This window comes from Lissotriton vulgaris, chromosome 9, assembly GCF_964263255.1.
Source record: "Lissotriton vulgaris chromosome 9, aLisVul1.2, whole genome shotgun sequence".
Taxonomy (NCBI): domain Eukaryota; kingdom Metazoa; phylum Chordata; class Amphibia; order Caudata; family Salamandridae; genus Lissotriton; species Lissotriton vulgaris.
The window spans coordinates 208,664,496-208,678,276 of NC_141697.1; positions in this window are offsets into that span (position 1 = coordinate 208,664,496).

A 13,781-nucleotide genomic window follows, 5' to 3' on the forward strand; every position below is an offset into this window, starting at 1 on the left:
CAGGCCTGCACCCATTTTGCCTAGCTTTCATCCATTATTCCAAGGGGTAGTGAGTGGTGCATGGGCCTAGTCTTTCTGTGGGGTGTCTTGAATTTAAACATCATGGAGGGCATGGATGGCATGGGATTGTGCTGATTTTTCTGTGGTTTTCGATTGTTTGGGCTACTGTTGGGGCCTTTTGTGGTGGAGAAGTGTGGCTCAGGGGTTAGAGGCGGCAGACCTGGAGCTTGAGTTCGGCCCGGGACCAGGGTTCAATTCCCCGCCTCGGCGGGTCTTGGGCTCAACATTCCACGGACTCGTTAATTCTCGCTCCAGTGCCTTCTCGACTCACGGGTTCACACTCTGCGACTCTGGGCAATAGCTTGCTTAATCTCCACAACGGCCCCTCGCGGTGGGATGCCTGGCTTTCACCTTGTGGATACCCTGCCAGGGTTATCTCACAGGGGAATACCAGGACGGGTTCCCTAAGCAAGCGCTGAGATGCCCCAGGGTAAGTCGTGCGCTATATAAGTTTCATTCATTTCATTTCATCATTCATTTCATTTTGCCCAGGGGTACCCAGTGGTGCATGGACTGAGTCTTTCTGTGGGGTCTCTTTAATGTAAACATCATGGAGGGCATCGATGGCATTCCACTGTGGTGATTTTTGTGTGGTTTTCGATTTTTTGGGGTGTTCATGGGGACTGGCCATGTGGGCGGGGGCCATTTTGAGTGCTGGTACAGGCAGGCCCTGGCCATGTGCTGGGAGGCAAGGGGCCATTTTGAATGCAGGCAGTGTTCTCAGGCCTGCACCCATTTTGCCTAGCTTTCATCCATTATGCCCAGGGGTAGTGAGTGGTGCATGGGCCTAGTCTTTCTGTGGGGTGTCTTGAATTTAAACATCATGGAGGGCATGGATGGCATGGGATTGTGCTGATTTTTCTGTGGTTTTCAATTTATTGGGCTGCTGTTGGGGCCTTTTGCTCAGGGGTACCAAGTGGTGCATGGAATGAGTCTTTTTGTGGGGTCTCTTTAACGTAAACATCATGGAGGGCATGGATGGCATTGGATTGTGGTGATTTTTGTGTGTTTTTCGATTTTTTGGGGTGTTCATGGGGACTGGCCATGTGGGTGGGAGCCATTTTGAGTGCAGGTCAGGCAGGCCCTGGCCATGTGCTGGGAGTCAAGGGGCCATTTTGAATGCAGGCAGTGTCCTCAGGCCTGCACCCATTTTGCCTAGCTTTCATCCATTATGCCCAGGGGTAGTGAGTGGTGCATGGGCCTAGTCTTTCTGTGGGGTGTCTTGAATATAAACATCATGGAGGGCATAGATGGCATGGGATTGTGATGATTTTTCTGTGGTTTTCGATTTTTTGGGCTGCTGTTGGGGCCTTTTGCCCTGGGGTACCCGGTGGTGCATGGACTGAGTCTTTCTGTGGGGTCTCTTTAATGTAAACATCATGGAGGGCATGGATGGCATTGGATTGAGGTGATTTTTGTGTGTTTTTCGATTTTTTGGGGTGGTCATAGGGACTGGCCATGTGGGTGGGGGCCATTTTGAGTGCTGGTACAGGCAGGCCCTGGCCATGTGCTGGGAGGCAAGGGGCCATTTTGAATGCAGGCAGTGTTCTCAGGCCTGCACCCATTTTGCCTAGCTTTCATCCATTATGCCCAGGGGTAGTGAGTGGTGCATTGGCCTAGTCTTTCTGAGGGGTGTCTTGAATTTAAACATCATGGAGGGCATGGATGGCATAGGATTGTGCTGATTTTTCTGTGGTTTTCAATTTTTTGGACTGCTGTTGGGGCCTTTTTGCCCAGGGGTGCCCCGTGGTGCATGGACTGAGTCTTTCTGTGGGGTCTCTTTATTGTAAACATCATGGAGGGCATGGATGGCATTGGATTGTGGTGATTTCTGTGTGTTTTTCGATATTTTGGGGTGTTCATGGGTTATCACTGACAACATTTCGACCTCCAAAATATCGACCTACAGAAATATCGAGTCAAAAATATCGAGGGCAAGAATATCGACATCCTATCTACAACATGGTAAGTACAAAAATATCGAAAAAATAATATAGATGTTAAAAATATCGATGTTAAAAATATCGTTTTTTTTTCTTATAAATTATGAATGTAAAATAAACTAAATAATACTAATAAATTAAATCTACATAGTTAAAAGTATCTAATAATGTTTAAAAATAATAAATAATACATATATATTATTAAGACTTAATTTAAATATATACAGTATATATATAATATATATGTACTGAAAAAGAAGTTGTTATAATTATTTTACTAATTTATTAATTAATAAATTATATTCTAAATTACAAATACATTTACAAACATAAAACAATAACTTTAAGAAAAATTTAAATATATAAAAAAAGATGAATACTTGTAATATTGTTTAAATTAATTATATAAAACGTTGGATAGCGTAAGGGTAAAAATTACTATTCCCACTCCAGAGAGTGCAACAGTAGGGAAAGCGTTGGATAGCGTAGGGGTAAAAATTACTATTCCCACTCCAGAGAGTGCAACAGTAGGGAAAGTGTTGGATAGCGTAGAGGCAAAAATTACTATTCCCACTCCAGAGAGTGCAACAGTAGGGAAAGCGTTGGATAGCGTAGGGGTATAAATTACTATTCCCACTCCAGAGAGTGCAACAGTAGGGAAAGCGTTGGATAGCGTAGGAGTAAAAATTACTATTCCCACTCCAGAGAGTGCACCAGTAGGGAAAGCGTTGGATAGCGTAGGGGTATAAATTACTATTCCCACTCCAGTGAGTGCAACAGTAGGGAAAGTGTTGGATAGGGTAGGCGTAAAAATTACTATTCCCACTCCAGAGAGTGTAACAGTAGGGAAAGCGTTGAATAGCGTAGAGGTAAACATTACTATACCCACTCCAGAGAGTGCAACAGTAGGGAAAGCGTTGGATAGCGTAGGGGTATAAATTACTATTCCCACTCCAGAGAGTGCAACAGTAGGGAAAGCGTGGGATAGCGTAGGGGTAAAAATTACTATTACCACTCCAGAGAGTGCAACAGTAGGGAAAGCGTTGGATAGCGTAGGGGTAAAAATTACTATTCCCACTCCAGAGAGTGCAACAGTAGGGAAAGTGTTGGATAGCGTAGAGGCAAAAATTACTATTCCCACTCCAGAGAGTGCAACAGTAGGGAAAGCGTTGAATAGCGTAGGGGAATAAATTACTATTCCCACTCCAGAGAGTGCAACAGTAGGGAAAGCATTGGATAGCGTAGGGGTGAAAATTACTATTCCCACTCCAGAGAGTGCAACAGTAGGGAAAGCGTTGGATAGCGTAGGGGTATAAATTACTATTCCCACTCCAGACAGTGCAACAGTAGGGAAAGTGTTGGATAGCGTAGGGGTTAAAAGAACATACTTATAAATATAAACGTTGTTTAATAATAAAAATATAAACTATTAAATAAATATAAACCATTTACAATACCTATACATAATTATAAAAAACATGATTAGCTAAATAGATTTAACAAATAATAAATATTAAAAAATTACCATTTTATATTATTTAATTACCAATTAATAATTAATTACCAATTATATTATTAACAATACAATTGTTTTTAATACATTATTAGGTAATTAAATTTTAATTACTTCCCACCATATTCCCCTATAAACCCACTACCCACAACATAACACATTTATCCATTTTTGAATTAATTAAAATTAATTTGCAATTAAATAAAATAATTAACTATTAATGAAAATTAATTACCAATTAATTAAAATTATTTTATAATTCCTACTAATTAATATTTAATTAAACATAAATAAATTACTGCCCACCCTATTCCCCTATAAACCCACAACCCGCTACAGAACATATATATCAATTAAACAATTAATTAAAATGAAATACCAATAAATTAAAAATAATTACCAAATATTTTTATTTTTTTAATAAATCCTACTTATTAATAATCAATTTACCATTATTAAATTACTTCCCACCCTATTCCCCTATCAACCCACAACCTGCTACAGAACATATATATCAATTAATCAATTATTAAAATTATTTTCCAATTAATTAAAAATAATTACCAATTAATTATAATTTATTAATAAATCCTACTAATTAATAATCAATTTACCATAATTAAATTACTTCCCACCCTATTCCCCTATCAACCCACAACCCGCTACAGAACATATATATCAATTAATCAATTAATTATAATTACTTTCCAATTAATTAAAATAATTACCAATTAATTATAATTTATTAATAAATCATACTAATTAATAATCAATTTACCATAATTAAATTACTTCCCACCCTATTCCCCTATAAACCCACAACCCGCTCCGGTACTAAAACATATAATTTGCTTATAAATACATTTATTATTATATAAAATTAATACACATATAATATTAATTATTTTAAATACTTAAGTTAAACATATAACACATACATAATAAAAAACTATAAAATAATACAAATATCGATATTAGTGTCATCGAAATTAGTGACATCGATATATATGCTATCGATATTACTAACTTCGATATTACTTACATCGATATAAAGAATTTCGATATTACTTACCTTAGGGTCGATATTCTGTCCAACGATATTCTTGACATCGATATTCTGCTCCTTCGATATTTCATACACGATATTATGGTAGGTCGATATTTACTAGTCAATATTTTGACTGTGTACTGTTCATGGGGACTGGCCATGAGGGTGGGGGCCATTTTGAGTGCTGGTACAGGCAGGCCCTGGCCATGTGCTGGAAGGCAAGGGGCCATTTTGAATGCAGGCAGTGTCCACAGGCCTGCACCCATTTTGCCTAGCTTTCATCCATTATGCCCTGGGGTAGTGAGTGGTGCATGGGCCTAGTCTTTCTGTGGGGTGTCTTGAATTTAAACATCATGGAGGGTATGGATGGCATGGGATTGTGCTGATTTTTCTGTGGTTTTTGATTTTTTGGGCTGCTGTTGGGGCCTTTTGCCCAGGGGTACCCAGTGGTGCATGGACTGAGTCTTTCTGTGGGGTCTCTTTAATGTAAACATCATGGAGGGCATGGATGGCATGGGATTGTGCAGATTTTTCTGTGTTTTTCGATTTCTTTGGCTGCTGTTGGGGCCTTTTGCCCAGGGCTAGTGAGTGGTGCATGGGCCTAGTCTTTCTGTGGGGTGTCTTGAATCTAAACATCATTGAGGGCATGGATGGCATGGGATTGTGCTGATTTTTATGTTTTTTTCGACTTTTTGGGGTGTATAACTAAACTGATGTTCCTCTGTCTTCGATTGCTTTTAGGTGCACAAGACTCAAGAGAACCACCAGTGCCTGGAAGACGTCCTGCAGCGGTGTGTGTGTGCAGCATAACGTCACGCGACGTCACGAATGGCCACAGACAACTCAGCAACTTCTGTTCTGACCTCTGAAGAAAATGGCCCCAAAAAAAGTTCCCCGTAGCTCCACTAGCAAGAAAGTTGCCAGTAAGGAGCAGAAGAAGCAAGTTACCAAGGAGACTGGTAAGCCGCCCGCCACATTTTTTGGGAATAAAAAAAAAAGTACGCCTGCAGCAGCAGCGGGATCTGCTGGGGACCAAGCTGGGAGCAGCACCCCCGCTCCATTGGGCTCAGTGCCACCACCACCACGTCAACTTAAGTCCAAGCCCTTGAGTGCTGCAGAGGCAGCCAATCTACTTCTTCAATCACCATCGACCAGTGATGTTGGCTCATCGCAAGAAAGTAGCAGCAATATCCCTCAATCAACACAGGTTGTTGTAACTCATCTGACGAGTGTTGAACAACCACAGCCGCAACAACAGCCACATGTGCAAGTACAAGCCCAAGTACATGTGGAAGTAGAGGCAGCGCAAGGAGATGCGCAAGCAGAGGTGCATGGAGGGGCACAAGTGCCCACAATAGTTGTTCCTCCCGACGTAAGGGCAAATCAGGAAATCGACATTCAAGCCGAGGTATCATTTGAGGAAGCCACTCCTGATCATTCATTGTCTTCCACATCCCTAGCAGGGAAAAGATCAAGGATGGTGTCTACATCTTCTTCAAGCCCACCTCCTTCTGATGATACGGATCAAACTTGGGAACCACCACTGCCGTCTGAGAGTGAGGCACACCATGATCTGACAAAGTTAGCTAAACGTAAAAGGAAGGTCCCCGAAAATCTCATAGTTATGGAGTGTGATGACGCTCAACAAGAAGTGGCGTATACTCCTGCTGATGAAGACTCTCACGACGATGACACAGTCATCATACACGTCACTCCAGCCTCAGCGGGCATGCAGCAAACAGACATTTTGACCCTAGCCCGAAAAGCTGCTGAGCGTGATGATGTTGTCGACGAGGAGGCAATGGGAACACCACCATCATTGGAGTTAACTAGTACACCACCGCCCGCTTCCATATCTCTTTCTCGCCAGAAGGGACCTCCATCCACCTCGACCTCAATTAGTGGTGGTGCAAGTGCACAACGTAGTAAAGTTCGGCAACACACATCCTCCACTTCATCTGGCATTAGCAGCATGACCACCTTCAGTATCGCCTCCTCCGGCCCCCACAGACATTTGAAGTCTGCAGTTTGGGACTTCTTTAGTGTTTGCCCAAAAAAGGAAAACATAGCCATTTGTAGCATTTGTAAGCTTGCAGTTAGTCGTGGTAAGTTTGGTTCCAACTATGGTACCGGAGGCCAGAGAGGTCATCTTGAGAGACAGCACACTGTCCAATGGTTTGCGCACCTAAAGGAGATCAAGGAAGCCCGAATTGGAAGTCAACAAACTGTATACATTGATGTTTCATATGATGATGACGAGGAGGAAGAAGCGTCAAACACTTCACTTACACCCAGTACCCCTGTCAGCACAACCCCTGTGAGCCACACTAAGAGTGTGGGAGAGAGTGAGACACCAATGTGAAAAAGTTCATCATCTAGCGTAACTGGGTCGAAGAAGTCCTCATCATCCCGTTAAATGGTCCAGCCCACCATTAGAACCATGTTGTTTTCAGAAGCGCCATTTGATCATAACCACCCACTGACGCGTCTGTATAACACTAGGCTGGCTAAAATGCTAGCTCTGGACCTTCTCCTTTTTTCTTTTGTGGAAGGGGTTGGTTTTCTAGAATTAGTGGCAACTCTCAGCCCTAAATGGAAGGTTCCTAACCGGTTCTATTTTGCCAGAGTTGCGGTTCCAGCACTACATGAAGATGTGCTGGAGGTGATTGGGGCATCTGACAACAGACATGTGAACCAGCGGCACAGGCACTGATTACATGTGCATCACTGCACACTGGGTCTCTTTTTCAGGGGTTAAAGCAAAGCTAAAACCAGGTGTTGACCCGGACAACGTTTTTAAAGCTGCTCGGAAACATGCAACACTAGCCATGTTTGGCATGGAGAAAAGTCATACAGGAAAAAACATTTTGAAGGAGTTTAACACAAAGGTCTTTCAATGGCTGTCCCCAAAAAAAACGCGCAATTGGTTATGTTTCCACAGATAATGGCGCCAATGTAGTTAAGGCCATGGAGCTGGGTAAATATTTCAGAGTGCAGTGTTTGGCGCACTGTATAAACCTTGTTGTTAAAAATTTCTTGAGTGAAGAAAGTCCAGTGTGCGAGTTAGTGACCACCTGCCGAAAAATGTGCAACCATTTCAGCCATTCTGTTAAGGCCCGGAAGCATCTGAGGGGCCTGCTACATGAACGTCGAATGCCAGTGAAAGAACCCAACCTTCTACATGCTTGAGCGTCTGTATGAGCAGTTTACGGTACTCTGAGGCTAGATGCGGCACAATGGGAGCTAGTTAAAAGCCTGACAGAGATGCTTCGTCCTTTTGAGGTCTTCACTCATGCAGTTAGCAGGGAGGACTGTAATGTGGGAAAAGCTATCCCATTGTTGCGCATGCTGGAGCACCAACTGAAGGCGGTGTCTTCTATGTTTCAAAAAGATGAAGAAAAGCAAGAAGCTTTTGTTTTGGCGGGGAAATTATTACAGCGCCTACTTGGCGATGAACGTCTTCAAATGATCCACTTAAAACAGCATTACATTTGTGCTACTATTCTGGTTCCACGCTACAAAAAGGCACTGGCAGGCAGAGCATTCTTTGCTTTTGGTGACGCAGATATTACAAAGTACAAACATTGGCTAGCTGTGTCAGCCATGAGGTTTGAAAGAGAACGGCAGAAAATTGAAGGAAAAGGCAGTATATCAGCATCAGCAGGCCATCCCCAGTCAAAAGAATCCACTTCTGCACCTGTGGCTGTGGCAGAAGTGACCTCTCAGCCGTTAAAGACACTGGCAACTGGATCATCTGCACCAGACACAACAGTAACATTGGGTGAAGAAGAGGATTGGCTAACTAAGCTTGGGTTTGCTTATCAAAAGGTCCCGGCAAAAAGTAAGCAAAGTGGAGGAACCGTGGACAACATTCAGTCGATGGTGCAGGACTATCTGAATGACTCAAGAGAGGTCTATGTTAATGCTGACCCATTGGCGTATTGGAATGGGAAAAAAGAATTGTGGCCAGAGATCTCCAACCTGGCTATAAACTACTTGTCTTGCCCACTCGCAAGCTTGTCTTCTGAACGTGTTTTCAGTGCTGCTGGTGGCATTGTAACTTGCAAAAGGACCCGCCTCTCGCCCAAAAATGTGGAGAGGTTAACAATGATCAAGATGAATCAGCACCTCATACCACCAGATTACAAAGTACGAGAATACACGCCGGAAGAAGACGAGGAGGACAGCAACTTAGATGAGGGAATTTCTTCTCTGTTAGGTGACCTACTCCCGCCTGAATTCGCAGAGTATGAGGACGAACTCTTATTCCCTGACACCGAGCCCTGAAAATGAGCCAATGAATCAATAACTTTCTTTTTCGTCCTTATTCACTTTTATTCCTGTGTGTCTGTCTTTCTTTGTTTTGCACAGTTAATATAATTAAAACTTTAATCACCTAATCACAAAAAGAAACCCATCAGCAGAACTTTCTTCACTTATTTGCTTATTGATTTGAAGGTGCCGCAGTCTGCATTCCTCAGGTTCACAAGTTCACAAGAACATGCTCCTCTATCCTCCTCCTCCAGACTCCTATTTCCCTCAAAGCAGAGGGCTGGATTACGCCCAATGAAGAAAGACTCTGCATTTATGGGGGTGTTCTACTTCTTTGAGGGTGAGTTGGCGGGTCTTGGGGCATTGCTGGGAAGGTCTAATACTGGATAAAACTGGTTTGGACAAAATCGGACTTGAAAACGTTTTTGCCTTTTTGCTCACTATCATGTTTTCTGGGGCCTGTTTGGGGGGCTTCCTAGTATTTGTGGGAGGGTTTCGGGGTCTGGGAGCACTGCTGACACAGTCTAATGTTGATTGCATTTGTTTTCTAGGACATCCATGGTGGAAAAGTGGAGTCATGACCTAGCCGCACAGCGCGTTTTGACAGAAGGCCGAAAAATATTGTAAGTTTGAGATTTTCCATTTTTGCTTTTTGGCTGTTTGGGGGTGTTGTGCTTTTTTGCGGTTGGGTTGGTGGGTCTTGGGGCATTGCTGGGAAGGTCTAATACCGGATAAAACTGGTTTGGACAAAATCATCTGAAAACGTTTTTGTCTTTTTGCTCACTATCATGTTTTTGGGGGCCTGTTTGGGGGGCTTCCTGGTGTTTGTGGGTGGGTTTCCGGGTCAGGGAGCACTGCTGGGTATGGATACTTTTGATTGCAAGAGGTTTGAAGCAAATCCATGGTGGCAGAGGGGAGTTAGGGCCTAGCTGCGCGGAGTGATTTTGGAAATTGCCCTGAAAATGTAAGTCCCCATTTTTGTACTTTTGCTTTTTGGCTGTTTCGGGATCTTCTACTAGTTTTCCCCTGGGTTGACGGCTCTGTGGTAATTGCTGGGAAGGTCTAATACCGGATAAAACTGGTTTGGACCAAATCGGAGGCAAATTTTCTTTTGCACTTTTGCTGACTTGCTTGTCTTTGAGGTTCTCTTTGGGGGGGTTCCGGGTTTTTGTGGGTGGGTTTTGGGGTCTGGGAGCACTGCTGGCACAGTCTAATTTAAATTGCATTTGCTTTTCAGGAAATCCATGGTGGAAAACGGGAGTTATGACCTAGCTGCACAGCGCGTTTGGACAGAAGGCCGAAAAATATTGTAAGTATGAGATTTTCCATTTTTGCTTTTGGCTGTTTGGGGGTGTTGTGCTTTTTTGCAGGTGGGTTGGCGGGTCTTGGGGCATTGCTTGGAAGGTCTAATACCGGATAAAACTGGTTTGGACAAATTCAGACTTGAAAACGTTTTTGCCTTTTTGCTCACTATCATATTTTCGGGGACCTGTTTGGGGGACTTCCTGGTGTTTGTGGGTGGGCTTCGGGGTCAGGGAGCACTGCGGGGTATGTATACTTTTGATTGCAAGAGGTTTGAAGCAAATCCATGGTGGCAGAGGGGAGTTAGGGCCTAGCTGCAGAGCGCGTGCGGAGTGATTTTGGAAATTGCCCTGAAAATGACTAAGTCCCCATTTTTGTACTTTTGCTTTTTGGCTGTTTGGGGGTCTTCTACTTGTGTTCACCTGGGTTGAGAGCTCTGTGGCCATTGCTGGGAAGGTCTAATACCGGATAAAACTGGTTTGGACCAAATCCATGAGGAAAAGTTTTTGCTTTTTCTGACATTTCGCTCAATTTAGCGTTTTCAGGGGCCTGTTTGGGGGGCTTCCTGGTGTTTATGGGTGCGTTTCGGGGTCTGGGAGCACTGATGGGTATGGATACTTTTGATTGCAAGAGGTTTGAAGCAAATCCATGGTGGCAGAGGGGAGTTAGGGCCTAGCTGCAGAGCGCGCGTGGAGTGATTTTGGAAATTGCCCTAAAAATGACTAAGTCCCCATTTTTGTACTTTTGCTTTTTGGCTGTTTGGGGGTCTTCTACTTGTTTTCACCTGGGTTGAGAGCTCTGTGGCCATTGCTGGGAAGGTCTAATACCGGATAAAACTGGTTTGGACCAAATCCATGAGGAAAAGTTTTTGCTTTTACTGACATTTCGCTCAATTTAGCGTTTTCGGGGGCCTGTTTGGGGGGCTTCCTGGTGTTTATGGGTGGGTTTCGGGGTCTGGGAGCACTGATGGGTATGGATACTTTTGATTGCAAGAGGTTTGAAGCAAATCCATGGTGGCAGAGGAGAGTTAGGGCCTAGCTGCAGAGCGCGCGTGGAGTGATTTTGGAAATTGCCCTGGAAATGACTAAGTCCCCATTTGTGTACTTTTGCTTTTTGGCTGTTTGGGGGTCTTCTACTTGTTTTTGCCTGGGTTGACGGCTCTGTGGCCATTGCTGGGAAGGTCTAATACCGGATAAAACTGGTTTGGACCAAATCGGAGGCAAATTTATTTTTTGCGTTTTTGCTGACTTGCTTGTCTTTGAGGTACTCTTTGGGGGGGGGTTCCGGGCGTTTGTGGGTGGGTTTTGGGGTCTGGGAGCACTGCTGACACAGTCTAATTTTGATTGCATTTGCTTTTCAGGAAATCCATGGTGGAAAACGGGAGTTATGGCCTAGCTGCACAGAGCGTTTTGACAGAATTGAAAGATGGCCGAAAAATATTGTAAGTATGAGATTTTCCATTTTTGATTTTTGGCTGTTTGGGGGTGTTGTGCTTTTTTGCGGGTGGGTTGGCGGGTCTTGGGGCATTGCTGGGAAGGTCTAATACCAAATAAAACTGGTTTGGAGAAAATCCATGCGGAAAAGCCTTTTGGCACCTTTGTGTAACTTAGAGTTTGTTAGGGTTAGCACTAGCAGCAGGATTGCATGTGTTTAGGGGTGTTCTAGATTTATGCAACTGAGTTCTGGGGCCTTAGAGCGCTCATGTGAATGTGTAATTTTGGTTGCAATTGATTTGAAGAAAATCCATGGTGGGAAAGGGGGGATTTGGCATTGTTAAAGAAAGCATTTGCCACTATTCTTAACTTAGGGGTTGTTAGGGTTAGCAGTATTTGTATTGCATGTGTTTGGGCGGGGGGCTGTTTGTGGGGGGTTTGCGAGTCTTGAAGCGATGCTGAGTATGGATACTTTTGCTTGCTTGCAAGTGGTTTTAATACAATCCACGGTGGGTTAGGGGATTTGGGCCTACTTTTACATTCAAAGTACGTTTTGTCACCAGTTTTCTACTAGGCTTCGTTTTTTGAGATCTGATTGGGGGTCTTCTACATTTTTGCGACTGGCTTTAGTAAGGGTCTGGGTAGGAGCACTGCTGGGAAGGTCTAAATTTGTTCTAAAACACAGTTTACAGTACACCTAGCTTGAGGGGAAAGATCCGCTAAATTAATTTGCCCATACTTATTTATGCTTCAAAAGGAGACTCAGACAGAGTACGCACTTTCAAAAATATCTTACTGTCTATTCGGAAACTCAAAGTGTGACTTTTTGCACTACACAGCGTACATACCTTATATTTATTTGTCAGTGGTGTTCTAAAATCACTTCATGTTTTTCCATCAATAATTACAGGCCGGGTTTCAGTCTGTGCAATGGGAAAAAAAGGATGAAGTCAGGCTTCACATTAGCGAGCCGCAATTCAGCATCCGCCAGGCAGGCAATGGACAGAGTGTCTTCTGGTCACCAACGGAGCTGACGGAGCGTCAGCTGGAATGGAGGAGTCCCGCTAATAAGAGGAATGGTTTGATGCATGCTACTTACCAAATTCTACAGGACAACTACAACAACATACAGATACAGTATCCGTTCTTTTCTAATTATCTTTAAAGTAATGTTATTGCTGTGAACTTCTATGAGTGTGAGTCTGCATTTCTTGGATCTTTCCTTTTAAATTCATCCCTACAGCCATTCTATAGGTTTTACTTCTGCTATTTTTTAAACCTAATTTAATGTAAGAAGTGTTTCTCTGAGTGCAGAAATAGGCAAGTGAAAACGCTGCAGCCCTGTACTGTCGCATTCTGTCATTCACGGTTGTCAAAAGTACTACTTACTTTTCAGTAACCATGCATGCAGTAGTGCATGCACTTCCTTTATGTCACTTAAAAGATTTATGGTTAGCTTTGAACCGAAAGATTTCTTTATCTTCAATTATTGTTTGCCATTGCTATGCTTTTTTTTTTCTTCTCTCAACAAAACTTTCCCAAAATCCCCCATTCCCATCCATTTTCCAAACCCTAACCCTCTTCCCCCGGGCTGTGTGGTTTTGATTGATGTGTGAATAAATGACAGCAATAATTCCACACACTTGCTGGGGAGGATAAGGTCATAGCAACAGGCTGGTGAAGGAATCAGAGGATATATTCTATTCTTACTCAGCTTGACACTCAGTCACTATTGGCAAAGGAAAGCAGATTTTCATGTGCACCATCAACTTGATAGGTCATCAAGATTAGAACATCCTCCTCCTAGACGTGGCAAATTATTACGCTGCTGTGTCCTTCACCTTCGGTACTATTTCTTGTAGTAGTAGCCAATGTCAAAGAAATTCAACGCAAGTACTAGTTATACTTTCAATACTTTACCATTTGTTAGGCTACATTGTGGCACTGTTCTAGTGTACTGTCACCTGCTATATTCTCTATGGTACCGTTCTAATGCTACGGTAAGGACAAACAAGGTTCATTTTCTTTTTTTTTCAGATGCCGCAACTGCCACTGTGTAACACCACTAGTACCAACGCAATGATGACATTTCATCCGTTCAGGATTGCCAACCTTAATCGCCATTTGCCGTGCAGCCAGCCCTGTGCCTAGCTCTATTTCCAAACACAAATTACAGGTAAGATAAGCGTTTGGGGGGAGGAAGTATAATG